Source organism: Gnatocerus cornutus, chromosome 7 (assembly GCF_029298725.1).
Source record: "Gnatocerus cornutus isolate USDA-ARS CGAHR chromosome 7, icGnaCorn1.1, whole genome shotgun sequence".
NCBI classification, from domain to species: domain Eukaryota; kingdom Metazoa; phylum Arthropoda; class Insecta; order Coleoptera; family Tenebrionidae; genus Gnatocerus; species Gnatocerus cornutus.
In genome coordinates this window covers 9038858-9066843 of record NC_142239.1, presented here as the reverse complement: position 1 = coordinate 9066843, position 27986 = coordinate 9038858, and the positions used below count along the sequence as shown (strand labels likewise).

Sequence of the window (27986 nt, the reverse complement as noted above, 5' to 3'; positions counted from 1 at the left end):
GCCATAGGCTAGCATCGCAGATTCTTTTGCGTTGTGACAAAGCTGACAAAGCCATCCTTGTCTGGGTAAAGTCGGTAGGTCGCAATTCTACTTTTAAACGCACTTTGAATTAACGCCACACCGTCTTCAACTTTAAACAAACTCTTTTGCAGATATTGAGCACTTCTATAATTCTTACTTCTTTGTGTTGTTCATTGCTGCGACTGACTATCAACTGATATGAATGAGGGTTGATTTGAAATAAATACTGACTGACTGAGACATGTTTATTCGATTGACTTTCTTTATCAAGCAGGTGCTCAGTTGATTTACTACCAACCAAGTTTTGTACATACAAACAAGTTGGCCTTGAACGCAGGTATTTGAGCGATTTCTGTATCTCATATAATACAGGATGGGTTTTTTCCTCACTTGATTTCCTATTCAAGTTTAGTTGGCTTTGAACGCAAGTGTTGGAGCGATGACTGTCTCATATACAGGATGAATTTTTTTTATACCCAACCAAATTTATTATCCTCACAGCGATGATTTGGGGGAAAATAAACAGTTGATTAAAAAATGTTTTTTATTATTAAAAAACTATACATAAAAAGGTGCCTTAAGCCCACATCTCCTCATCCCAAAAGAAGATGGGGAGTTGAACAAACTTATATCGCTCCTCCTTTGGTTCAAAGGGCGGCTGCCAAGGGTCCTCTGGAAGTGAACCAACGCAGTCCGACACTTCTTTAAATGTTTCGCCAAATTCTTGGGCCGGACCCAATGGTCTTTAACTAGACCACATTGAACCACTGTTAAAAATAAAGTAATTAACAATTGTTAATAATTGGAAGAATACTTACAGAAGGGCTTCTTCGTCTTACACATGTTGATTGCTGCGACTGACTATTAACTGATATGAATGAGGGTGTTTTATAAGAAGTCCCCTCCTTTATTGAGAAGGACTTTAGCCAGACGGTTCAAGGTCTTTTAGTTTTCCTTATTGCTGTCGGATGCACCTTCATGCAGTTTTGTTGCATCCGCATACGTGATATGTGTGAAAGTGAAAAAGGTTAACAAGTGAGTAATTTATGGGTACCAGAAGTAATTATTATTTTTTAGAATATGTATTGTTATAATGTTATAAAGTTTGGGAAGATGAAGAGGACTATTTCATCTGTAAATGGTGATCTGTCTATTTGTTAATTAAAACAGTTGGGGGAATAAGCGCATGATCTGTCTAATTGTAAATTAGGACAGTCGGGGAAATAAGTACATGATCCGTCTATACGTTAATTAAGACAGTCGGGGGAATAAATACATGATCTGTCTATTTGTTAATTAAGACAGTCGGGGTAATAAGCGCATTATCTATCTAATTGTCAATTAAGACAGTCGGAGTAATAAGCGCATGATCTGTTTAATTGTCAATTAACACAGTCGGGGTAATAAGCGCATGATCTGTCTAATTGTTAATTAAGACAGTCGGGGTAATAAGCGCATGATCTGTCTAATTGTTAATTAAGACAGTCGGGGTAATAAGCGCATGATCCATCTATTTGTTAATTAAGACAGTCGGGGGAATAAGTTTATGATCTGTCTATTTGTTAATTAAGACGGTTGGGGTAATAAGCGCATGATCTGTCTAATTGTCAATTAAAACAGTCGGGGTAATAAGCGCATGATCTGTCTATTTGTTAATTAAGACAATCGGGGTAATAAGCGCATGATCTGTCTAATTGTCAATTAAGACAGTCGGGGTAATAAGCGCATGATCCATCTATTTGTTAATTTAGACAGTCGGGGGAATAAATACATGATCTGTCTATTTGTTAATTAAGACAGTCGGGGTAATAAGCGCATTATCTATCTAATTGTCAATTAAAACAGTCGGGGTAATAAGCGCATGATCTGTCGAATTGCCAATTAAGACAGTCGGGGTAATAAGCGCATGATCCATCTATTTGTTAATTAAGACAGTCGGGGAAATAAGTATATGATCTGTCTATTTGTTAATTAAGACAGTTGGGGTAATAAGCGCATGATCTGTCTAATTGTCAATTAAGACAATCGGGATAATAAGCGCATAATCTGTCTAATTGTTAATTAAGACAGTCGGGGTAATAAGCGCATTATCTGTCTAATTGTCAATTAAGACAGTCTGGGTAATAAGCGCATGATCTGCCTAATTGTTAATTAAGACAGTAGGGGGAATGAATACATGATCTGTCTGTTTGTCAATTAAGACAGTCGGGGTAATAAGCGCATGATCTGTTCAATTGTCAATTAAAACAGTCGGGGTAATAAGCGCATGATCCATCTATTTGTTAATTAAGACAGTCGGGGGAATAAAAACATGATCTGTCTAATTGTCAATTAAGACAGTCGGGGTGATAAGCGCATTAATTGTTGAACTATAAAATTCTTTAAATAAAAAAACATTAAAGTGCGAATAAAAAAAAATGAAAATAATTCTAAAGTTACAAGTGAAAAGTAATAAATAATAAAAAAATAAATTTACCAAAAATTTCACCCACTTCACGACACAGAACATTCTTGCTTTACAAATTGTTAAAAAGATTATGAGGATAAGTATAGTTTTTTCGTCTTTTATATAAATCCGATGTCTTTGTTCTAATAGTGACGTTATAGTAGGGAGATAATGTAATTTAGAACGCGTGTTTATCTCAAAAAAGATTAAAAAAAAATAAACCCGGTAGTTTTGTAAATGAGGAAGAGTGATTATGATAATAAAGTAAGACAAAGTAGGTGATTAAAAAATAGAGATAATCAATAAAAAAAAAAGAATAATAAAATAACAAAAATTAACAAGAACGCGTGATCCTGATAATAAGAGGAAGTCTAAAGTTTACAATTAATGAGAACATCATCCTTTTGACTCTTGGGTCATGACACGGGCTATATTCGATGGAATGGGAAGAGGGATCATCTATTTATGAAATTGAAATCTTATTAAATTTCATTCTGTATTAATCAGTGCTAGTGTGCTACTTGTATTAAACAGTGTTTCAAGTGTTATAAAAAGAAGAAAAATGGATAAACAACTGAAGAAACAAAAATCGACGGTCACTATTGCTAAGAAATCAAAAAGCAAGAATAAGAGTAAGCTAACAAGTATATTGGATCAGTTCAATTTGCTCGGTGCAATTTGACCACTATGGATACTAATAATCCATATGTGGTCTCTAACATTCGAAGACACGAAACCCAGTTGGGGAACGACTTCTGGTGGAGTTGAATGGAACCCATAAGTTTAACGGACCGTCAATTATCGGAAATTGGAAGCGGCAAATATGTGTTGCTAAACAGAGGTAAAGAAGGAAAAAGCTTCAAGTTGGAGCTAATGCTAATCCAAAATGTGAAGGTTGGAATACTTCAACTTCAACAACAACATCAATATCGACAGCATCTGAAAAATCAACTTCAACTCCACCTATCGATATTCCTTCATCCACGCCAACACCATCTGAAACAACCGAAAATGTCTACAGACGACAGCAGTGACGATGATGAAGAAGAATCGCAGAACAATTTTGATCCAAATACATTTTTTTCACAAAAACCCTTTTTAGGAATGTAAAAAAAAAGGAAAAAAAGTAAGTTATAAATATTTTATTAAATATTATTAAACATTCGTAAATAGTTTTATTAATTTTTTTAATTTCTTTCTAGATACTTCTCGATTAGGACATCTACATGTGTCAGGTCCATCAATGATGGTTTCATCGCTTGACCGAGGACAACACATGTAGTGCCATCCATGAAGTGAAAATTTCACATTTTGAAATAGAAAAAAATTTTCTTTATGTTCGTTCAGAATACGATCTTAATATTGTTTTAGAAATTTTTTCATTTTCATTATAAAAATGTTAACCAAAAAAAAATATTTTAAATAATTAGTTATTTTAAATAAATATTATAATAATCTTACATCTGTTTCTTTTCTGATAATACGTTGTCCCCGTTGAGTTGATTAATAATCAGTAATATTTTCTACATAAAATAACCAATAATGATTAAACCATTTCCCCTACCACTTTACGTTTATATTTTTTATTCAGCCAAAACGATTTACTATAATTAAAACACACCCTCTTTCCCTCCAAAAACACCTCCCACCACATCAAACCCAACTTACAACACCCCCACCACGACCCCACCACAGCGTCACGCCCCACCGGAGGCACGCCCACGACCACGCCTAGCCTGAACCTAAATTGATCTAGAATCCCCATATCTATACTACTATTAACACCTCTAACAATGTTTATGAATACTAAAGATTTTACTCCTCCTCCTCCTCCTTCTCCTAAGATGACCTATATGCAAATATCCCTTCCCCAGTACATGAAGAATTAGATGAGAAAATTATTAAAAGAATTGAAAGGAAACGTAAAAATTACGTAAAAAAAAACATTTTTCCTACGACCCCATATGAAAGTGGCATTTTCCAGACGGTTAAATGACTCCGAAAGTTGATGTTTTCGTACAACCATTTCCGAAAGTAAAAGTCACTAGTGTGATATGAATATATCCGCACAGACCTGTCAAAATTGACAGTTATTTTGAAAAACAAATGTAATTCTTGAATTTTTGTTTTAAATATCTAGACGATTCACTGTAAAACAACATGCATAATGGTAAAAATGAATTGGTTATGTCGTTTCTGACAAGACAATTTTGACAGGTCTGTGCGGATATATTCATATCACACTAGTGACTTTTAGAATAGATAAGAAATGAACTATTGTCAAGGCTTATGGTTTCTTCCTGATGATGGAAGGTCGTAGGAAAAATAGTGTACACAACTCGTCGGAAAGTGTCTTTTTTGTACTCGTGTAACATCTGCACTCGTCTGGCGCCTCGTGCATCTACATTTACACTCGTGCGAAATTGGTCACTTTCCGCACTTGTTATGTAAATATCCATTTCACGGCGTGATAAAAAACTTGAACAATAGATTAGATCATGTTATTGCAAATAATTCAAGCTGCAATTAACAATTTAACCATTTTTAATAAGATTTTATTCAATATTCAAGTACAAATATTTAAACTTTTTAATAAAAAACATAAAAACTTGTTAACGAAAAGTAATTTGTACTATTTTAAACATTACTATGTTTAAGCTTTGGATACGAGATTCTTCACTTTTATTTAAAGTAGCGTACGTTCCATTTATAGTTTATAAATTACTTTGACTTAAATAAAAATAATTAGATTTCTTAAAAAGTATTCTGTTAAATTATGGTCGTACAAAAAGTATTGTAGACAACACGTGGCTAAATAGTGCTTTTTTTACGCGTGAGCCATTTATATGCTCGTGCATATAAATGGCCCACGCGTAAAAAAAGCTTTATTTTCCTTTTATTTTAAAACAATAGTAGAGCATTTTTGGTATATAAAACAATTAGATATGGGAAGGTGGACAAAAATGAAAACTCCAAAATTAAAGACATGTAAGGAATAAAAATTCAAAACTTTTCTCTTTGCCTTTGAAACAATAGTCAGGGAAAGTCGGACATTTTTGGCAAATTTAAATGTTAGGTATGGAAAGGTGGGTAAAAATTTAAACTCCAAAAAACATGTAGGAATAAAAAATCAAAAACTTTGTTTCTTTGACTTTAAAACAGTTGCAAAGGAGAGTTGATCATTTTACACAAATTGAAAAATTTGGTATGGGAAAGTGGGTAAATTGAAAAATCCAAAATTAAAGACATGCTGGAATAAAAATTTAGAATCTTAGTTTCTTTAAAATAAAAACTTACAAACAAGCAAAAGTAAGTAATTTTTGAGCGATATAGGGAAAGGTTGGTCCTAATGGATGTTTAACAAATAAATAATAAACTAAATATTAATTGGAAATTTTTACTACGACAACACGCAAATAAGTAGTAAATAATCAATTTTGAAATATGTAGGGGAAGATGGAGAAATTTTTTTTTAATAAGTTACAAAACTGAGTTTAATTATTAATTTTTTGACTTCATACCATGCAAACAAAAAACGAAATAAAAATTTAATTTGAATTTTAATAGGGGAAGGTGGGGCAGATCGAATTCTAAAAAAAACAAAAAGACTCGCAATTTTTTTCATTTTTAAATTAAAACACGTGGAAATAAAATTTTTAAAATAATATTTTTAGAGTTGTAAATTGCAGCATCAGACACCACATTTTATACCAGTAGTATTTCACAATTTATCAAATTATGATTGTCATTTATTTATCAAAAAAATAGCTTGTCATGAAGAAAAGTTGGATGTGATTGGTAAAACTACCGAAAAATATATAACTTTTGGAAAATATGTTCATGTAGGTAACTTTTCAGATGCAACAGGCAAAATTCAACCAAAATATTTAAAATTGCGATTCGTGAATTCATTTCGATTTTTAGCTACGTCATTGGAAAAATTGGCAAATACATTGGAATCACACCAGTGGAATATAGTAAACAAATATTTTAGTATTGATGATGAATTTTGTTTGATTAGATAAAAGGGTGTTTTGCTTATTCGTCCATTGATGATTTTTCAAAATTAAATTATCCAAATTTACCAACAAAAGATGAATTTTTCGATAACCTTAGAGAACAACCAATATTTGATTCGGATTATGAGAGAGCTCAAAAAGTATGGAATGTTTTTAAATGTACAAATTTGGCTGAATACTAATTAGATTCAGATGCAACAAGCAAAATTCAACCAAAATATTTAAAATTGCGATTTGATTAAATTTACAAATCAATTATTAATCTCACCTTCAAACTTCCAGACTTTTTCAACCTCCTACCTTATAAACGAATATTATTATAAATATTTAAAAAATTATGATGACTCGCTTCCAACAAGTTATATAACTTATTTTGACGCCACAAATCTCTATGGCTTTTCAATGACACAAAAACCACCCTTTGGTGCGTTCGAATTTGCATAATAATATGCCCTTTTGCCCTGAAAGCATAATACCACCCAATAGTAAATATCCAAAACTGATTCCAAATTTATATAACAAAACTAACTATATTATTCATTATAAAAATTTAAAACGGTGTTTTAAACATGGGTTACAGTTGATAAAAATTCATAGAATCTTAGAATTTAAACAATTCAATTGAAAATGTTGATAAACGCGTTGATATAAAATTGATTTCACACTGGAGTAAGAGAAGGAAACAATTTGGAGCTGAAACTTGGATATCTAAAGCAAGTTTTAAAAATTGTACAATTTTTTGTGAAGAACTGCTTGCAATTCAAATGAATAGAGTTAAAATAGTGTATGATAAACCAGTTTATGTTGGATTTTGTATTTTAGAATTGGCCAAGTATGTCATGTATGGTTTTTATTATGACTTTTTACAACCCCCATATAGAAAGAATCTAAATTTATTCATTTTAGAGATTTTTTGTGATCGTGTTTACCAAGATATTCAAGAAAGTAGTCAAATTTGATTTATCAAATTGTAAATGAATCAAAAATCATATGTAATCAATGTAAAAGTTGAGACAAATGCTACAATTATTTGTTGTATGTCTGTTTTTAAATCTTACTGACACGAAATGTTTTCTGAATTACGAAACAAAGTCGCTCTTTCTGGTTTGGACGATAAAAGGTTTTTAATAAAAAAATCACCAAAAACACTCGCTTGGGGTCATGTAGATATAAATAAACAGATTAGGTTTGAGACCTTTTTAGAATTAGCATTAAAATATGTATAAATTTATATGTTTACTTTGCATATAGTTAGTCTAGTTGTAAGAATGGAGCTTGTAAAACAAAAGGAAAAATTAAACGTTGTTTAATGTGTGTAATATTCCTTCTTTTAATTGATGCCAATTCCAAAAGAGGATTAATTATTGGAAAATTAGGTTCAGGAAAGACTAATGCTTTAAGTAGATGTTTAACAGAAAATAATGGTCTACGCTATCGTAATATTTATTTATTTTTATTTTTTATTTTATCAATTTTTAGAAAGTATTTCAGTGACCGAGTTTAAACCTGACTCACCTGAACCCCCATTTATCAATGAATAAAAAAGTACTAACATTGCAAAATTCCAAGGAATTCCAAGAGTTTTTAGATCAGTGGAGTAGTCTAGCTAGAGACTAATGTTGACCATATGATTACAAACACTGAAGATGCGTTTGATCATCAATATGGAATACGCTTTGATCATAAATTGTCTAAATGTTATATTGGTGACTGAGATTGATTTTGATGAAACTATGATTTACGTCAAAGAACTAAAATTTCCACAGTTAGATTAATGGAATTATTGTTTAAAAAAATACCACACGCGTTGACCATCCAAGATCACAATAGTTATTACTCTATTGTTCTGGCCACAAATGCTAATAGGAAAAATGACGATCCTTCATCACAAATTTCTTCAAATGTAAGTAAAAAAATGAATTACAGAGTTACAATTGAAACAAGGATTGATAGTACAATCAATCAGTGAAAGAGAACAGTGTTAAGATATCTTAACACACCTACCATTTCAGGCAAAGCAAATTTCCTAAAGCAACGTGTGTTGATCAAATGGATCACATTTCAATACTTTTGTATCTAAATTTAGAATTAAAGATTAAATTATGTGAGTAATGAGTTACATGTGAAACGTTTTCTAATTTGTCGGATTTTGACATATGCTTCTTGCGAATTATATTTGGCGTTTTTATAATATTTTTAATCACTTCTGCATCCATTTTATCTAACTATATTGATCAGCCTACGAACAGTTTATGAACAGTTCTACAACAAGGGTCTTACTAGTTCAGTGACTAGACAAGAATCCTCGTCAACAATTGTTAAGAAAAGCAAAAGCAAAAATTCCTAGAGTAAGCTAACAAATATTTTAGAGCAGTTCAATTTGCTAGGAGCATTTGAGTTCGATGGATACCAACAATCCCTATGTAGTTTCGAACATTAGAAGACATGAGGCGCAGTTTAGAAATCGACTTCTGGTAGAATTAATTCTACCCATAAGTTATAGCTCATTAATCGGCAGTTATCAGAAATTAGAAGCCGAAAGTACGTATTAGTGAACAGAGGCAAAAAAGGGAAAAGTTTCAAGTTGAAATTAATGCTTTTCCAAAATGTGAAAAATCAACTGCACCTAACGAAATGCCAAAATCCACACCTTCACCATCAGAAATAACGGAAATGACGACGGATGATAGCAGTGATAATGACGAAGAGGATTCACAAAACAATCAAATTTTGATCCGACAAAAACACAAAAACCGTTTTTAGGATTATGAAATAATTAATTTAATTTCTTTCTAGATACTTCTCGATTAGGGCATCTACATGTGTCGGGTCCATCAATAGTCTCATCGCTAGACCAAGGACAAAACATGTAATGCCATCCATGGAAAAAAAACTTCATATTTTGAAATAGGAAAAATTCTTGTCTAATGAAAGATGAATATTATAGATTCATAATGACACTGTTTCATAATAGCATAGTTGCCATCAACTCATCACAGTATTTGGGCAATAACAGCAGTTCCGAAGACCAAAATCTGAAAATCTCTATTTATTTATATTAATTGTAATTCATTCGTTTCATGGCTGTTTCATCGCGTTTAAAACTTCCGTCAAAAATTGGAAATTTGCAAAACTGTTGTGTGGTAGCAATACCAACTTCGTTCATGTTTAGATAAAGCTTTGTATTCACTACGGATATTAACTAATTCATAAAAATCTCGGACGTCCTAGTTCATTATCAATTAGTTAATATCCTTCTCAAATAAATAGCTATTATGTATGAATACGATGTTTATATTGTTCAATAAACTTCTTCATTTTCATTGTATAAATGTCAACTAAAAATTTTTTTTAAATAATTAGTTATTCTAAATAAATATGTATTATAATTAGAGTTCGGACAAAATATTCGATTATTGCTTAGATCACCCTCACTCTTTCCCACTATTGTCTTGCTCCGCCTAGATCTTCCTATCATAATAAGGTATTGATAAGGTGGGGGCTCGATCGCGCTGTGATGTGTCCAGGACCGAATTAGGCTGAATATTTTGTCCGAACTCTAATTATAATAATAATCTTACATCTTTTTCTTTTCTGATTATACGTTGTGTCCGTTGAGTTGATTAATAGTTAGTAAACATTATCTACATAAAATCACCAATCAGGATTAAAGTATTTCCCCTACCACTTTATTTAATATTTAATAAATAAATTTCAGAAAAAAGCGAAAAGTAAGACGAAAAAAAGTTTTGCAAATCTAGTCCTTGTACCTGCGCTATTTATAATACGCAGAAAGCCTTTTAGCTTGGACTTTACGTAACGTCAGATTGAATTCACTAATTTTCCATAAAATTTCAGAATTCTGAATCTGCATTGCATATGACATCTGGTCATAGAGTGATTAGCTTCGAAAATAAAACATCGAAATAAGTGGATTTCTGTAAGAATTTTGATGATTTCGTGCAGAATTCTGCTGTTTTCTTGCAATTCAGCCGTTGAATCTTGATAAAAATTGATGGTTTTGTAGAATTCGAGCTCTTTTGCGAATCCAAGCCAGAAAACAGCGAGATTCAGCGAGAAATCGTCGTTTGCATCAAAATAAGCGGATTTCTCTAAGAATTGTGATATATTTCAGCTGTTTTCTTGCAATTCAGCCATTGAATCTTGACAAAAATTGGTGGTTTTGTAGATTTCGAGCTCTTCTTTGCCAATCCATACTAGAAAACGGCGAAATTCAGCGAGAAATCGTCGTTTAGCATCGAAATAAGAGTTTTTCTCTAAGAATTTGATGATTTTTGATGTTTTCTTGCAATTCAACCGTTGAATCTTGATAAAAATTGGTGATTTTGTAGAATTCGAGCTCTTCTTAGCGAATCCATGCCACAAAACAACGAGAATTAGCGAGCAATCGTCGTTTAGCATCAAAATAAGCGGATTTCTCTAAGAATTGTGATATATTTCAGCTGTTTTCTTGCAATTCAGCCGTTGAATCTTGATGAAAATTAGTGATTTTGTAGATTTAGAGGTCTTCTTTGCGAATCCATGTCAGAAAACGGCGATATTCAGCAAGAAATCGTCGTTTAGCATCAAAATAAGCAAATTTCTTTAAGAATTGTGATGATCTCGTGCAGATTTCTGCTGTTTTCTTGCAATTCAGCCGTTGGATATTGATAAAAATTGATGGTTTTGTAGATTTACAGCTCTTCTTTGCGAATTCAAGCCAAAAAACGGCGAGAACCAGCGAGAAATCGTCGTTTTTACAGTTTCGGTGGCCAAGCAACATTGTAAAAGTCTCAACTTTGCAAGAAATGAGGGTTTGTTTATTACAGGACCGCACTAGTCGTCATCATCTGTTTACTGAATTTTTACCTACATTTATGGATCTTGCGGTTTTAGGTTTACAAGCAACCATTAGAACCATTGACTCTTTGAATATGGGAATATCGTACCCAGCCCGCTCTTCAGATTTTGGTTTCGGCAGTGAGCTGTCACAAAAATGAGCAAGCCAGAGCTTGGGTCTAATAACCGCCATAAAACAATCAGCGATAACAAATTTTTTAAAGCAAATTGTAGAACCTAGAGATGCACTTTCTTATTAGTTTCTTTGCCATTTAAAAATACCAGATTTTTTTATAAAGTAAGGTGCGTCATATGTTCGGGGTATTATATAAATAATTAATAATGAAAGTAGTGATTAAAACTGCGACTAATTGATTGAAGTAATATGAGAGCACAAAATTGCCTAATTTATATTTTTTAAATTAAAAAAAAATGCAAAATTAGTTGGAAAAGAAATATGCGCTTTTTGTTCAAATGCTTACGGCTTATGGTTAATTAAGTTCCAGAATATAACACTTTTTTATCACTGTCAGTTTGGCGTCGTGACGTCCAAAAAGTGAAATATCGAGTTTTAGTGCAAACTTTTGCTAACTCTTTTTTTAACATAACTGAGATAAAAAAGTCTCTGTTTTAATTTTAAATTTTATGCAACTTGTGTTTTAAATATGAGAAAAACGCTAGTTTTCAATATCATGACGAAACACTTGCAAACTACATTTTTATACTCATCGCTTGTTTTTCGATGTTTTGCGCACGCTTTTCAGTGCGCGAAGCACTGTTTCGCGGTTGAGTAGGGCTAGTCGACCGCAAAACAAAACAAAAGACAATCGTGCCTTGACAACGTGTTTCATCAGTGTCAGTACGGAACTTAATATTGGAAGGGTGAACCAAATAAGCGACTTTGACATTGGGGCACACAAATTTGAATATTTCACAACAAAATTACAAATATAAAAAATGGTTGCTAAGTTACCAATAACTATTTGATTTAATTTCTCGTTTTATGTATGGACACAAAAACTTGAGCAGTTTGTCTACCCCTTTGTTTGCCTCCTTAGTGACTTGGAAGAACCATGTAAAAGAAGACTTACAAATTATGGCAACCGCATGACAATTTTGTCTAAAAATTTAGTAAAATCAAAAAAATTTAATTAAAAATATATTCGTATAAAAAATGTTATACAATCCTCGTGCGCGAAGCTTGTTCGTGCATTCGCGTAAATAAAACACTCGCTCCTTTCAGTCGCTCGTGCTTTAAATAAACGCTCATGCACGAACATAAGCTTCGCGCACTAGTATTGTAAAGAACTATTATTCCAAATGTTACAAATCACTTCATTAATTCGTCGAGGTCATTTGCATGTGAGATGGCACGGCTTCTGCTACAATCTAAAGCGAACTAAAGGATCGTTTGGTGTTATGCGTTTCCAATTTTGACTAATTTTATAAAAAAGCATTTTTCCTTAAATTTTAAAAACAATTTGAATCAAATCTGAAATGACAACTGAGATATGTTTAACACATTTATATGTAGGGGAGGACATACTAGAAACCTTAACAATCAATTAGTACCACATTCTAAAATAATGGCAATTAAAAAAAAAAATTTACTAAATATCATAGACTAATGTATTGTGAATTATTTTTAAGGTACAATTTTTGAATACAATAAAAAACTTACGCCATGTGAGCATTATTTTGAAAAATGGGATTGGGTGTTTGGTTCTACTATGCCTCAAAAATCGCTAAAACTTACAAATTACATTTTTAAAGCGTCGCGACGACAAAATTATTGGTGATAAAAAACTAATTTTGGCTTCCGGTTCTGCATAACAAATGCATAGGAACGTGAAATAGGTAGTTGATCCTAGTAGAGAAATCCTTATTAATATAAGAGTTTTTTTTTAACATTTTTCCTGTGGTCCAATAATGCAGTGCAAAGATGAAAATACAGATCTATTATTTTCCTATTGCCATTTCCAAGGAAGAGCTATTATTTCACAAACAGCTGGACCTCTTGGTTTCGTCAAACTACCTGACCCCACCATAAATTTTGTGCTTGTGAAGAAGTACTAATTTCTGTGGTTTGCCGGCAATTGCTGGTTGTAAATTACAAAATTTCAGCTTCGATTTAGAATCTAAAATTTTACGATACGAATACTCGCTTAATTGTTGGAATATTTTTTAAAACTTAGGACCGTTGTATTCAGAACGACTTGCTTTACAATCCGATTGGATTCATTTTTGAAACAACAAGGCAAACCGCAGAAATTGATGCGGTGTAATTATCGTTCCAGGGGTGATATCATTAAAAAAAAGCATGCAGTTTGTAGATAACTACAAGGACAGTATATATTCTAAATTTCAGTTTTCTAGTCCAAACCGTTTTTGAGTTATGATGGCTCTAGTTTACATTGCATTGCCCATAAGGATTTTAGGTAGCGACCGCTCTTAACAAAGTTGGATTTGATTGGAAAAACTAAATTTTTTATCGCGTCAAATTGGCAATCACAAGTAGCGTCGTCACAAGGCAATCACAAGAGCATTTTGTTCGTTAATAATTACTAATCCTTGGTGCAGCATGAAAATTGATCATCTAATTAGTTAATACAAAAAATTGAGGCCTAATATTAAAAAACGAACTCATAAATCAATTGTAAATGAAAATCAAGTGCTCTTTTGAACTTGCAAGAGGCAAAGGTCAGTCCCAGTAGATAAACATTACCTCTAAATTTCAAATTTGCATACAAGAAAAATAAATTTTTTTAGAAACCTGCAGCTACTGTGTCACAAAAATAAAACGTCACAAATTCAAACTCGTTGATCTCTTTTGTTGCCAGCGCAATAAACGTAATTTCCAGTTAAAACACATTAAAAATGACATTACAGCGTTAGTTTTAAAGTTCCAGGTTTATTTAAAAGGCGCAAATTAGCACCAAAGTCTACTTCAACTGTGAGAAAAATAATAAAAAGCAGTTGAATAAATATAAAAATAAATAAATAAATAAATATAAATATAAAAACTCACCTAACCCGGTGGTTCTAATACACTGAAATACATAGAGCTCATCTGAAATAAAGAAATATTGGAGTCAGCGTTCGAGGTTAGCAGTTGGAGCATTTTTTACCCGGTTTGATTCAAGAAGAGTCAATATTTAACCCGCTTTGCTACTGTAGAACATTAAATACTAAATAAAAACACCATTCTGAACAAAAAAAGTTACCGATTAATATTGAAATTATCAATAAAACTGCGTCAATCCTTGTACCCGGTTGACCCAAGATAATTTATCTAATAAACACAAACAATCGCGCTACGAGAAGCGACACAAAACCTAAATTAGAAAAAAAATTCCTAACTAATCCCATTAAGCAGATTTGCCTCCACACACAGTCAGATTGAAATTTTTAATTTTACGTTTAGAACAAAAGAAAAAGTGTTTTTCGGGCAACCCATAACACATCTTGTATTGCAGTCTCAATTTTTTTTAAGTTTGAATTTACCGGCAAAGTGTTTTTTCTTCTTGGAATTTGAGCTTACAAGCCTTAAAATTTGCTTTTAGTTTTTGAAATTTTTTACTTTTCAAAATTTTAATTTACGTAAATTTTTCAAAATTCTAAATTAAAATAGAGAAATTTTTGGATTATAAACATATTTGCTTCTTATTTTGACACTTAAAGTTGTGTTTTGAAATTTGTTTAATTATGTTTATTATATTCCAAGATTTCTATTTTTGACAATTTATCAAATTTTTAAATTACCATACTAAAATTTTTGCAAATCTTATTGCAATATTCAAAGTTGTGTTTCCAAATTCGTTTAGTTTTTGTTTTTAATAATTTACATTGATATTCGTCAATTTTTCAAAATTTTTACATTCTGGAATTTTTGGATTTTAAACTTTTTTTTTAAACATATTTGCTTCTTATTTTGACACTTAAAGATGTATTTTGAAATTTGTTCAATTATGTTTTTTAAATTTTTACATTTCAAAATTTCTATTTTTGACAATTTATCAAATTTTAAAATTACCACACTAAAATTTTTGCAAATTTGCTAATTGCAATATTTAAACTTGTGTTTTCAATTCGTTTAGTTTTAGTTTTTAATAATTTACATTTCAAAATTTTTATATTCGTCAATTTTTCAAAATTTTTACATTCTGGAATTTTTGGATTTTAAACTTTGTAGTTTCTTATTATGATCTTTAAAGATGGGTTCTTCGATTTTCTTATAGTTTTTTGATATTTTATTCTCAAATTCTAAATTAAAATAGAGAAATTTTTGGATTATAAACATATTTGCTTCTTATTTTGACACTTAAAGTTGTGTTTTGAAATTTGTTCAATTATGTTTTTAAATTTTTACATTCCAAAATTTCTATTTTTGACGATTTATCAAATTTTTAAATTACCATACTAAAATTTTTGCAAATCTTATTGCAATATTTAAAGTTGTGTTTTCAAATTCGTTTAGTTTTAATTTTTAATAATTTACATTTCAAAATTTCGATATTCGTCAATTTTTCAAAATTTTTACATTTTGGAATTTTTGGATTTTAATCTTTGTAGTATCTTATTATGATCTTTAAAGACGGGTTCTTCGATTTTCTTTTAGTATTTTGATATTTTATTCTCAAATTCTAAATTAAAATAGAGAAATTTTTGGATTATAAACATATTTGCTTCTCATTTTGACACTTAAAGTTGTGTTTTGAAATTTGTTCAATTATGTTTTTAAAATTTTTACATTCCAAAATTTCTATTTTTGACAATTTATCAAATTTTTAAATTACCATACTAAAATTTTTGCAAATCATTTTTTTGCAATATTTAAAGTTGTGTTTTCAAATTCTTTTAGTTTTAGTTTTTTACATTTCAAAAGTTCGATATTCGTCAATTTTTCAAAATTTTTTCATTTTGGAATTTTTAGATTTTAAACTTTGTAGTTTCTTATTTTGATCTTTAAAGATTAATAAAGTTAATAAATTAAAAATTTAAATTTTTAATAGAAATTTTTCTTTGCAAAAAACTATTTTTTCTAAGTTTTTTTAAATTGAAACTTGTTAGTTTATACGCTAATCAAAATTTTCATATTTTTACTATTAACATTTGTGTGTCGAGTATTTTTTACGTTAGAATATTTAAGTTTAGAGGTTTCGTTAATTTTAATTTGTTTGTTAATTGTCCTAAGTTAGAAAAATTTTAAACAATTTTAAACTTTTAAGGGTAAACTAAAGTTTTCCAGTTTTTTTATTAAAATTTATATGTTGAGTAGTTTTACGCTAAAATAATGTAATTTAGAAATATTGCTAATTTTAATCTACTTTTAACTGCCTCAAATTTTAAGAATGTACGAAAATTTTCCAATTTTTGTTATTGAAATTTATAGCTCAAGTAGTTTTTAGGCTATAATAATCGAAATTAGATCCGTTTGGTTAATAAATTAAGTTGGAAAATTCTAGAACAAAAATGACAGATTCTAAATTTTTTTTAAGAGTAAACCAAAATTTTCCAAATTTTTGTCTTAACATATAATTTATATCCCGGTTAATTTTTAAAACAAAACTATTAGATTTTAAAGAAATGCTAATTTTAATTGGTTTTTTACCCTCGTTAAATATGAAAAATTTAAATCAAAATTGTCTGGTACCAAACTTTTTTATTAAAGTGATTTATAATTTTCCAATTTTTTGACATTAAAAGTTTTATTTCAGATAGTTAAATTAAACTTAAACATTTTTGAAAATTTTGATCTGTTTGTTAACTGCCCTAAATTAAAAATCTATAACAGAAATCACAGATACTAGAATTTATTTTATAACAAACATTTTTTAAATTTCTCTATTAAAATTTGTTTCTCAAGTAATTTTTACACTAGAATAATCTAATTTCAAAAAAGTGATAATTTTAGATCGTTTTTCAACTGCGCTCAATTCAAAAATTTTAGAGCAGAAATGGCAGATTTTACAAATTTTTCTATTAAGAGTAAATCAAAATTTTCTAAATTTTCGAATTATTAGTTTTTACAAAAAATCAGTCACGTCTAGATGTTTTGCTAATTTTAATTTGCTTTTTAATTGCGCTAAATTGGAAAATTCTAGAACAAAAATTACAGATTCTAGAATTTTTTTTTATGTTAAACTTAAATTTTCTAATTTTTTATTATTAAAATTTATATCTTGAGTAATTTTACGCTAAAATAATGAAATTTAGAAATATTGCTAATTTTAATCTGCTTTTAACTGCCTCAAATTAGAAATTTGTAGAACAAAAATGACCGATTTAGAAATTTGTTTTTTTTAAGAATGTACGAAAATTTTCCAATTTTTTGTCTTAACATATAATTTTACATCTCGGTTAATTTTTAAAACAAAACTATTAAATTTGGAAGAAATGCTAATTTTAATTCGTTTTTTAGTCTCGTTAAATATGAAAAATTTAAATCAAAATTGTCTGGTACTAAACTTTTTTTCTGAAGTGATTCATAATTTTCCAATTTTTTAACATTAAAAGTTTTATTTCAGATAGTTAAATTAAAGTTAAAGATTCTGAAAATTTTGATCTGTTTGTTAACTGCCCTAAATTAAAAATCTATCACAGAAATCACAGATACTAGAATTTATTTTATAACAAACATTTTTTAAATTTTTCTATTAAAATTTGTTTCTCATGTAATTTTTACACTAGAAAAATCAAATTTCGAAAAAGTGATAATTTTAGTCCGTTTTTCAACTGCGCTCAATTCAAAAATTTTAGAGCAGATTTTACAATTTTTTTCTTTTAAGAGTAAATTAAAATTTTCTATATTTTCGTATTATAAGTAGTTTTTATAAAAAATCAGTCACGTCTAGAGATTTTGCTAATTTTAATTCGTTTTTTTAAATGCGCTAAATTGGAAAATTCTAGAACAAAAATTACATATTCTAGAAATTTTTCTTTTTATGTTAAACCTAGATTTTCCATTTTAATTAAAATTTATATCTTGAGTAGTTGTACGCTAAAACAATGAAATTTAGAAATAGTGCTAATTTTAATCATCTAATATTTATCAATTATAAAATTTAGATTGGCACTAGTCTAAATATTTAAATATTTTAAGCAAAAGAAAAAACTAAAAATAAAATAGGTTTTTATTTATAATTAAAAAAAAAACATTAATACATTGAGTGATTTTTTTCAATGACTAAATTGCATCTGTTTGTCAGTTCAGGTTGTCAGCCTCTTGGAATAATTTCTTTCGTTTTTCTTGTGGAAACGACAGAAACTTTTTTTCCTCTAAGTGATGTGAATGTTTTCGGTTTTCATCGACGGTCTTGCAAACCTGCAAGATAAACAAAAAATAAAAATAAAATTTAAAATTGGCAAAGAAAAACTATGCAATTGTGAGTGAATTAAGTATATGTACTCACAGATAATATTTCACCCTCTTCTAGTGATTTCGCCTTTTCTCACTGACACTCACTCCATCTGCTTTCTGAAATGAAATAAAATATTATCAATTGTTACAGTATTAAAAAATCTCATAATTTACTTACTTTGAATAAAATATTCTCTAGAATATTTATTGATGATTCATCTTCATTGTCACTATGTATGATGATGATCTGGAAAAAAGAAACAAATACATAAAATATAAGCAAACTGTTAAAATAAAATCAACTTGTAATTCTCAATACTCATTTATGATGTACGATAAAATACCGCGAATCATTGTTTCATGGTTTGTTTTACATGACGTAGCAAAAAATCCACTTATTTGGATGCAAAAGGACGATTTCTCGCTGATTTTTGCCGTTTTCTGGCTTGAATTCGCAAAGAAGAGCTCGAAATCTAGAAAATCACCAATTTTTATCAAGATTCAACGGCTGAATTGCAAGAAAACAGCAGAAATCTGCACGAAATCATCAAAATTAGAGAAATCCGCTTATTTCGATGAAAAACGACGATTTCTCGCTGATTTTCGGTGTTTTCTGGCTTGAATTCGCAAAGAAGAGCTCGAAATCTACAAAACAGCCAATTTTTATTAAAATTCAACGGCTGAATTGCAAGAAAACAGCAGAAATCTGCACGACATCATCAAGATTCTTAGAGAAATCCGCTTATTTCGATGCAAAACGACGATTTCTCGTTGATTTTCGCCGTTTTCTGGCTTGAATTCGCAAAGAAGAGCTCGAAATCTACAAAACCATCAATTTATATCAAGATTCAACGGCTGAATTGCAAGAAAACAACAGAAATCAGCACGAAATCATCAAGATTCTTAGAGAAATCCGCTTATTTCGATGCAAAACGACGATTTATCGCCGATTTTCACCATCTTTTGGCTTGAATTCGCAAAGAAAAGCTCGAAATCTACAAAACCACCAATTTTTATCAAGATTCAACGGCTGAATTGCAAGAAAACAGCAGAAATCTGCACGAAATCAAGATTCTTAGAGAAATCCGCTTATTTCGATGCAAAACGACGATTTATCGCCGATTTTTACCATCTTTTGGCTTGAATTCGCAAAGAAAAGCTCGAAATCTACAAAACCACCAATTTTTATCAAGATTCAACGGCTGAATTGCAAGAAAACAGCAGAAATCTGCACGAAATCATCAAAATTAGAGAAATCCGCTTATTTCGATGCAAAACGACGATTTCTCGCTAATTTTCGCCGTTTTCTGGCTTGAATTCGCAAAGAAGAGCTCAAAATCTACAAAACCACCCATTTTTATCAAGATTCAACGGCTGAATTGCAAAAAAACAGCAGAAATCTGCATGAAATCATCAAAATTCTTAGAGAAATCCGCTTATTTCGATGCAAAACGACGATTGCTCGCTGATTTTCACCATTTTTTGGCTTGAATTCGCAAAGAAAAGCTCGAAATCTACAAAACCACCAATTTTTATCAAGATTCAACGGCTGAATTGCAAAAAAACAGCAGAAATCTGCACGAAATCATCAAGATTCTTAGAGAAATCCGCTTATTTCGATGCAAAACGACGATTTCTCGCTGATTTTCGCCGTTTTCTGGCTTCAGTTCGCAAAGAAGATCTCGAAATCTACAAAACCATCACTTTTTATCAAGATTCAACGGCTGAATTGCAAGAAAACAGCCGAAATCTGCACGAAACCATCAAAATTCTTAGAGAAATCCGCATATTTCGATGCAAAACGGCGATTTCTCGCTGATTTTCGGTGTTTTCTGGCTTGAATTCGCAAAGAAGAGCTCGGAATCTACAAAACAGCCAATTTTTATTAAAATTCAACGGCTGAATTGCAAGAAAACAGCAGCAATATGCACGAAATCATCAAAATTCTTAGAGAAATCCGCTTATTTCGATGCAAAACGATTCCTCGCTGATTTTCGCCGTTTTCTGGCTCGAATTCACAAAGAAGAGCTTGTAATCTACAAAACCACCAATTTTTATCAAGATTCAACAATAAAAAATTCAAATAAAAACCTTCTGAAATTCAGAATTTACTTACCAAAATATCTACAACAATACATGGTAGCAACAAGATTAATTTACATACATGTTTCAACTGAGAGTAACAAAAACAGATAAGTAAATACAAGCCAACAAAACTGAACTAAATTATTAGATCATCCTTGGCGTCAATATCTTTGATTTTTTATTTTTCAAATAACTGTTTTGTAGACTAATTAGTTCCAATTGTTCGATAAAAACTAATCGCTGCAACTCATGAGTACTCAAAATCTGGTTTCTTCTATTTCAAATGACTGTGATCGCATTCATTTTTAGGGTGGACTAATTGAAGAGCATCGTTTCAAAGTTTCACTGGATGAACTTGCCATTCCTGAACACGCCCATCTAAACGCATTTTCCCAAGTTTTTGAATGAATTTTTTTGTTGCCTAATTTGGGCATAATGCTCATTTATTTGACATTTGAAACTGACAGCTGACAGCTCCACACCGCTCCACAAGAGCGTTCCAAGTCCTATTTAGTTGAGAACTGAACTGCCTAGTTCAGGGGGAATTAATTCTGGCCTGGAAAGCACTTAATGATACGCTGCTAAGCTGAAACCGCTTTTTATAGCCACGAAAATATGGAGTCGACACGCGAGAAAAAAACTGCTGTTTATGGTGCGTTTTGTACCGAGCCATCAATCCGGGAACACAATATTTAGGAGGCACACAAGCTAGACAGCTTCTCATGGAATTGAATGCAAGAAAACCTATTGGAGCTGAAATTGCTGAAATGAATGCGTTAATGTGTCATTTTACTAAGCAGATATGTAATTTGTATTTTACCACATGCAAGTGTCAATTTATTTTGATGATGACTCTAATCCCAGTGCTGCACATCGAAATATGTATTTATATCGAAATCACTCGATCACATCACAAATTAATCAAAAATGAGTTATCTCTGTACAAATCTTAGTTTTTCAAGCTCATACAAAATTTATATTTATTTATTTTGATTTATTTTATTAAATTTACATCGATTTTCATTTCGATATTAAATATACACTCCAATATCGATATAGCCATCTTGATTCGTCTAAACTTCTGTGGCGATAAGTGAAGACGTGATTGTGTGTGCTTCCTGTACTTCTGGTTTTAATGAGCCCAAAGGGGTGCACTTTGTGCAACCATTATTACCATGCAGCTTCGTTTTTCAGAGTAAAAAACGTCATCTGAGCGAAAACTTACGCTGACGTCGCTAACCGGAATGTCCTGATTGTTCAACCAAAAGGAAAAGTGGAAAATGCTAATAGATTCATCTGAGAAGGTTAAATGCAAAATAAAAAATAAAGTAAATCTTGCTAATGAAGGAGTGGGTGTTTCTCTTGGGAAAACGACAAAGAGTCGAGGAATAGTCTTAAAATGTGGGAAACAGAAAGATGTGTCAATTGTCCAGGACATTGTGTCAAAAAATCTTGTTAGAAAACCAACAATACAAAAAATAGATTAAGAATCTTCGGAGTAGAAGAAGCGGAATATTCTAACAGTGACGACAGTAGAATCAGAAATCAAAATTCTGCACAAGTCCAAAGTCTTCAAAAAACGCTTCAGTATAATTACAATGGTCTGCAACAAAATTCTCCTTCAAAAAATTATGTCATAAATACTAAGATTTGGATGTTCTGAGTCTGTTTCCGGTGGTCGATTTGCTCTATCACGTCTAGATTTTTCAAAAAATATTTTTCTGAATTTTTTTCCAAAATATCATGTCAGGATTTTTTTAATCTTCTTATGCGTTAACATTATAAACAATGTATTTATATACATATGAAATTAGTTTTTGCTAGTTGTAAGAAACAGAAGGAAAGTGCCGATAAGTAGTAGTATTCATTGAGAGTTAATTGCAGTTAATTGAAAACTTGTCTTTTAATTGTTTACGTTCTATATGAAATACTTTGGTAAGTTTTTTACGAAATTCATATTATACAGGGTGTCCGGAAAGTCACGCACCACCGTGAAACTGTATCAGCGAACAATGCCATAGATTACCGGAAAAATGTTAAAAAAATCCATGTCTTCAATTTTTCGAGATATGATGGATTAAAGAGGCAAAGTTTGATGAAATTAACGATTTATGTACAATAATTTTACGTTTAAATGAATTTATTACCTAAAGGACATTTTGGTGCAAAGAAAATCGGCAAAATCTTGCAAAAAATGCCTGAAAACTGTTAACAAGGTTTTTGAATCAACAATCTCCATCAGTGTGGCATCGTTCACTTGAAATCATAGTTACATTACGCGTTCACGTGCCGAGCTGACTAACGCCAACAATACAACAGCAACGTTACTATGGCTTTGAATACTAGAAATTTAAATTATTGGAGGAAAAGTTCAGCAATGTTGCCATTTTCCTAATTTTCTTTCGGTCTTCCTGCGAAAACAGAGAGTCAGGAATTTTTTTTAACATTTTTTTTGGTACTCTGGAGGACCACCCAATTACCCCCTTTCAAGGTGGTATTTGCACGTATTTTTGTAAGTATTTTATGAGTGGTTTATCTATTTTCTTACAAACAGAGATAGTAAACATAAAATAGAAATTTAAACATTTTTTTAATAAATTTGATTTAATTTTAGGTTATAAAATGCCACGCACTTGCAAGAATTCTACAGACAGTTAGTTTTTGCTACATTTGTGGTGAGTTCACTCTAAAAACGCAGCGAAATGCGATAACGGACCTTGTTAAAAAAGCTTATCAACTTTATTTTGGATTATCTATCGATGGAAGGGATAAAAGTTGGTTACCAAAAATTTGCTATAACAGTTGTTCAAGAGGTTGGCTTGAAGAAAGTTACAAATCTATGCCTATCTATCTAATACAGAAATTACGCTACGATTTTGAGTTTCTACAAATGAAAAGAAAAATGCAGATCTTAAATGTATAATAAATAAACATGTATGCCAATTAAATGCATTGATTTATCGAATCCCTTAGTTACAATGTAGCAAACTGATTGAAGATTGAAGATAAGATGAAGATGAAACTAGAAGGATGGTCAGGGGCCTAAGTAGAAACCGACTTTCCTTCCTGCAGCTCAATTTGCACCATAGTGTGGCTGCAGGCAGGTAACCACGTGGATTGCACACAATGGGTCAATAGACCTCAGCGTGCGGCTCTTAAAGGGTCTCCTCGGAAAAAAAAGAAAAAAAAATTGGTTGGCTTTACATGGCTGGTGTGCTCAAAATGGCACATTTATCGTTAAAAGAAATGTGGTCACCAAAGTTTGGTGTTGCTATATTTAGATGTACTATGAGCAAAAATCGATTTGAATTTATATTAAACTGTCTGCGTTTTGACGATAAACAGACACGAGGGAAAAGAAGGGTTAATGATAAAATTGCACCAAGGGATATTTAGCACCAATTTGTCTCAAACTGTAACATAAATTACACGTACTGAAAGCAATAAACGATATGAGACTAGAAATGAGAGAAGGATTTGAGGAGAGCAATACTAAGAATAAACATTTAAAATTCGAATTGGAAAGATGAAATCAGAAACTAAAAAATATCAAAGATGAGTTGGGACTCAAAGAACAGAGGTGCGATTCTCGAAATCACACTAAAACTTTAGTGCACTAAATTTTTAGTACGAGAAAATCAGTGTGGTATCAAGAGTAGTGTATTCTCCATCATCAAACTAAAAAGTACACTAATATTTTAGTGCGGTCTAAATATTATCTTGGCAGCATCGCAAAAACAGTTTGTCTGGTTGACTGGTCTCAAAAAATTAACCTCTCCAGTCAAATGTTCAACAAAAATAAATGCAGCATTAAAGTCTCCCACAAGAAATCACAGCAAAATGAACAAATTTTATAGTTTCTACTACTTTTTGATACGATTTTTGACTCGTGAAACCATAATCTCATGAGAATATCTCATCGTGAAAGAAATCATCTAAACTTTCTGAACAACTTTTAGTTTTTGTACAAGACAAGTTTATGTCTATCTGTACATGAAAAAATGCCCAATAACTTTGGAAAAAAGAAAAAACATAAAAATACTTCAGACGTGGCAAAACTCAGCTCAAAATTTAAAATAAGGCATAATTAAACACCAACAGACAACAGAACGAAATGATCCAGTCAAACAGAATGTGTTAGATTTTAAAGAAATAGTATTTTTCCAATCAGTGGTGTTGCAGAAGAAAAATATCATGATAACACTAAAACCACCGCAATTTTAGGAGTAGGATTTGCATGGTCTTGAAATTAAATGTGTCTTCAGTAACTCGAAAAGTTTTACGGAGTTTTCTATCTTCCACATTTTCAAGGAATTTTCTATATATTTTGATATCATGTGAATTTGCTGCTACTACATCTAAATTCAGACCTTCGTCTAGATTCTTCTTCTAATTTCATTGCTTTATCAAAAATTTTGACAATCTAAATAAATTAGCATGCAATTTAGTCTACTATCGACCACACTAATAATTTCATATTCAAAGTTCAGTACACTAAATGTTGAAAAGCCGGGTTTGATACAGAAAATACAAATGATTGAAGACAAGTTTGAGAAACAAAAGAAAGAAAAAAGAAGAAACAATATCATAATAAAGAATATGAATATAAGGGAACAAAACGCTAAAGAATGTATAGAAAATTTTTCATCACACAAACTCAACGTTGATGCTAACATCGTGAAAGTGTATGAAATCAAGAAAGGTGAAATAATAGTAGCAAAAATTCAAGACTGGCCACAGAAGAAAACTATAATGGGAAATAAGCAAAAACTACATGGAACAAACATATACATAGAAAAGGATTTAACTGTATTAGAAAGGAATATACGGAGACATCTGAGAAGTAAGAAGGGTGCTAAATGCACCGCATGGTGGAACCAAAAGATAAAAGCAGACATCCGAGATAAAAAAAGATTGTGGCAAAAGTACTTAAGATAAAACGAACAGCAACTATGAGATGTATAAAACACAAAGAAAGAAGGTCAAAGAAAGAGTACAAGGAAGTGGGAAGAGTTTGGCGTCAAAATGGAAGAAAATAGCAGAGGAAACGCTAAGCTATTGTTTAGAACAGTTAAAAACTTAAAATTGGATAAAAAGCATAATACCAAGTGCATAGAAGATTCAAAAGGAAGTATATTAGCTACAGAGCCTGAAATTATATTATTATATACAGGATGTTCCAGAACTCAAGACTCATAGAGCAAGGGTCAAAAGAAATGCCAAGTGCGGAGTGCAGAAAAACCCACCGTAGACTTGAGAAAGAAACGCATTCAGCAAGAATTCAGAGGTAAACTGGGGCCTCTTGTTGACCAGTCACGTTCAGGAAGAAGTGGGACATCTAATGATGGCAATACAACACGAATATTTTTTAGTAATCCCAAAATATCATCCGAAATCACAAGCTCTCTGAAGACCTAATATTCCGTCTTACTGTAATTTTGAAAACACCTTTTTGTAATGCAGAGATTGACACTAAGGCTTTCCATACATACTCAGTCAGCATTACTAAGCTCTTTGTGGAAGAGTGGGGCTGGTATTACATGCCCATGAGTGGCCACCGAATTTTGATTCATTGCCTCAGCTGTATTACCTATAGGTCAGCTTTTGGAGGAACCACAAGAATGAAGGTATAAGGATTTTACAAAGTATAGACTGGAATATAGTCGAATTCATTCCTTCAAGAATAGCGGAAAAAAGTGTCTTATCTTACTACAGTATTCTACCTTAGTAAATCGTATATATTTTTAAGATTGATTCATTTCTTTCAGTCACCCATTGACATATAAGCAAAGTCAAGACCATATGAAACTATTTTTTATGAGTGAGAAGTCGCTGGGCATTTAACAACACAATTCACTGCAGCATTTAAAAGGCTTTGGGTAAATCTGGAACTGAAACTCATAAAGAGCAAAACAAAACTTCAATTTTTATTTTTTTAATGATGTAATAGAGCTGAGGCTTTAAAACTCATTTGTTCTACACAAAATATGGGTTGGCAGCTAGCAAGGTCCTTGTAACAATGCAAATAATGCATTGCTAGCCTTATGGCTCGGACGGAGAACAACCGGAAAGGTTTTCATGTTGCAGCATTTTCGAAGAATGTGTCGTCGTGACGGCTGAGTTGCAAGAAAACAGCAGAAATCTGCACGAAATCATCAAAATTCTTAGAGAAATTTGCTTATTTCGATGCAAAACGACGATTTCTCGAAGTTTTCGATGTTTTCTGGCTTGAATTCGCAAAGAAGAGCTCGAAATCGACAAAACCACCAATTTTTATCAAGATTCAACGGCTGAATTGCAAGAAAACAGCAGAAATCTGCACGAAATCATCAAAATTCTTAGAGAAATCTGCTTATTTTTATGCTAATCGACGATTTCTCGCTGATTTTCGATGTTTTCTGGCTTGAATTCGCAAAGAAAGACTCGAAATCTACAAAACCATCATTTTTTATCAAGATCCAACGGCTGAATTGCAAGAAAACAGCAGAAATCTGTACGAAATCATTAAAATTCTTAGATAAATCCGCTTATTTCGATGCAAAACGACGATTTCTCGCTGATTTTCAATTTCAAATCTTTTGAAAATTTTTCAATTGGATATTATTTCCATGGTTTTAAGAATTGCACTCTTTGGCTGCTTGAATTCTTCAGAGATAATTAAATTAATATGATTTGTTAATTTGTGAAAACACTGTTTGTTGTTTAAATTTTATACCTATTGTCGATTTTGACATTTGACAATTGGTGCGATTGACAGAAGTTCAAAGTGACAGAACTAGTTTAAACACAGTACAATGCGAGCGGCACAAACGGAATTACATTTCAAAAATAACTTTAATATGCAACAGAACAAAACGAAGAAATCTACAAGTTTTCCAGACATTGATAAACTGCTAACTCTATAGATATGATGAAAGGTCATCGATATAATAGATATCTCTGCCATTTCTTTCCTGTAGTTTCCTGTAGTTTTCTTTCAGAGGCTTATTCTCCCCATCCCAAATTCGATTCAAGGCATTCACCTAAAAATGGATTTTAATGGAAATTTTATGCAATCAGTATTTTGTACCTGTTTTTCAGAAATATGAGAAGCTTCGGAAAAAATAGTCCAAAGCACCACCTCATTGCAATCGGGTGTTGTCAACGAACCACTATAGCGAAAATAATTGCGCACATTTTCAGGCAAAAACGGTTTTAAAGTTACAGGCCCTGCTAG

The 27986-nt window shown here is 31.2% G+C and overlaps 2 long non-coding RNA genes across 2 annotated transcripts in view; both read right to left on the bottom strand.

The window, feature by feature from the left end:
- Positions 1-551: 551 nt before the first annotated feature.
- On the bottom strand, positions 552-14509 carry LOC148170738 (uncharacterized). Its single transcript, XR_015770328.1, has 4 exons — positions 14454-14509; positions 14354-14395; positions 840-3463; positions 552-788 (listed from the first exon to the last, which is right to left on the bottom strand). It is a non-coding gene; the product is annotated as an uncharacterized LOC148170738 (long non-coding RNA).
- Positions 14510-18553: 4044 nt separating this feature from the next.
- Positions 18554-27986, bottom strand: part of LOC148170735 (uncharacterized) — an 86726-nt gene continuing 77293 nt past the window's right edge. Inside the window, exons 2-4 of the long non-coding RNA XR_015770497.1 lie at positions 18864-18932; positions 18738-18802; positions 18554-18649 (exon numbers count right to left, since the gene is read on the bottom strand). This is a non-coding gene — a long non-coding RNA (uncharacterized LOC148170735). The remainder of the gene's footprint in view (positions 18650-18737; positions 18803-18863; positions 18933-27986) is intronic.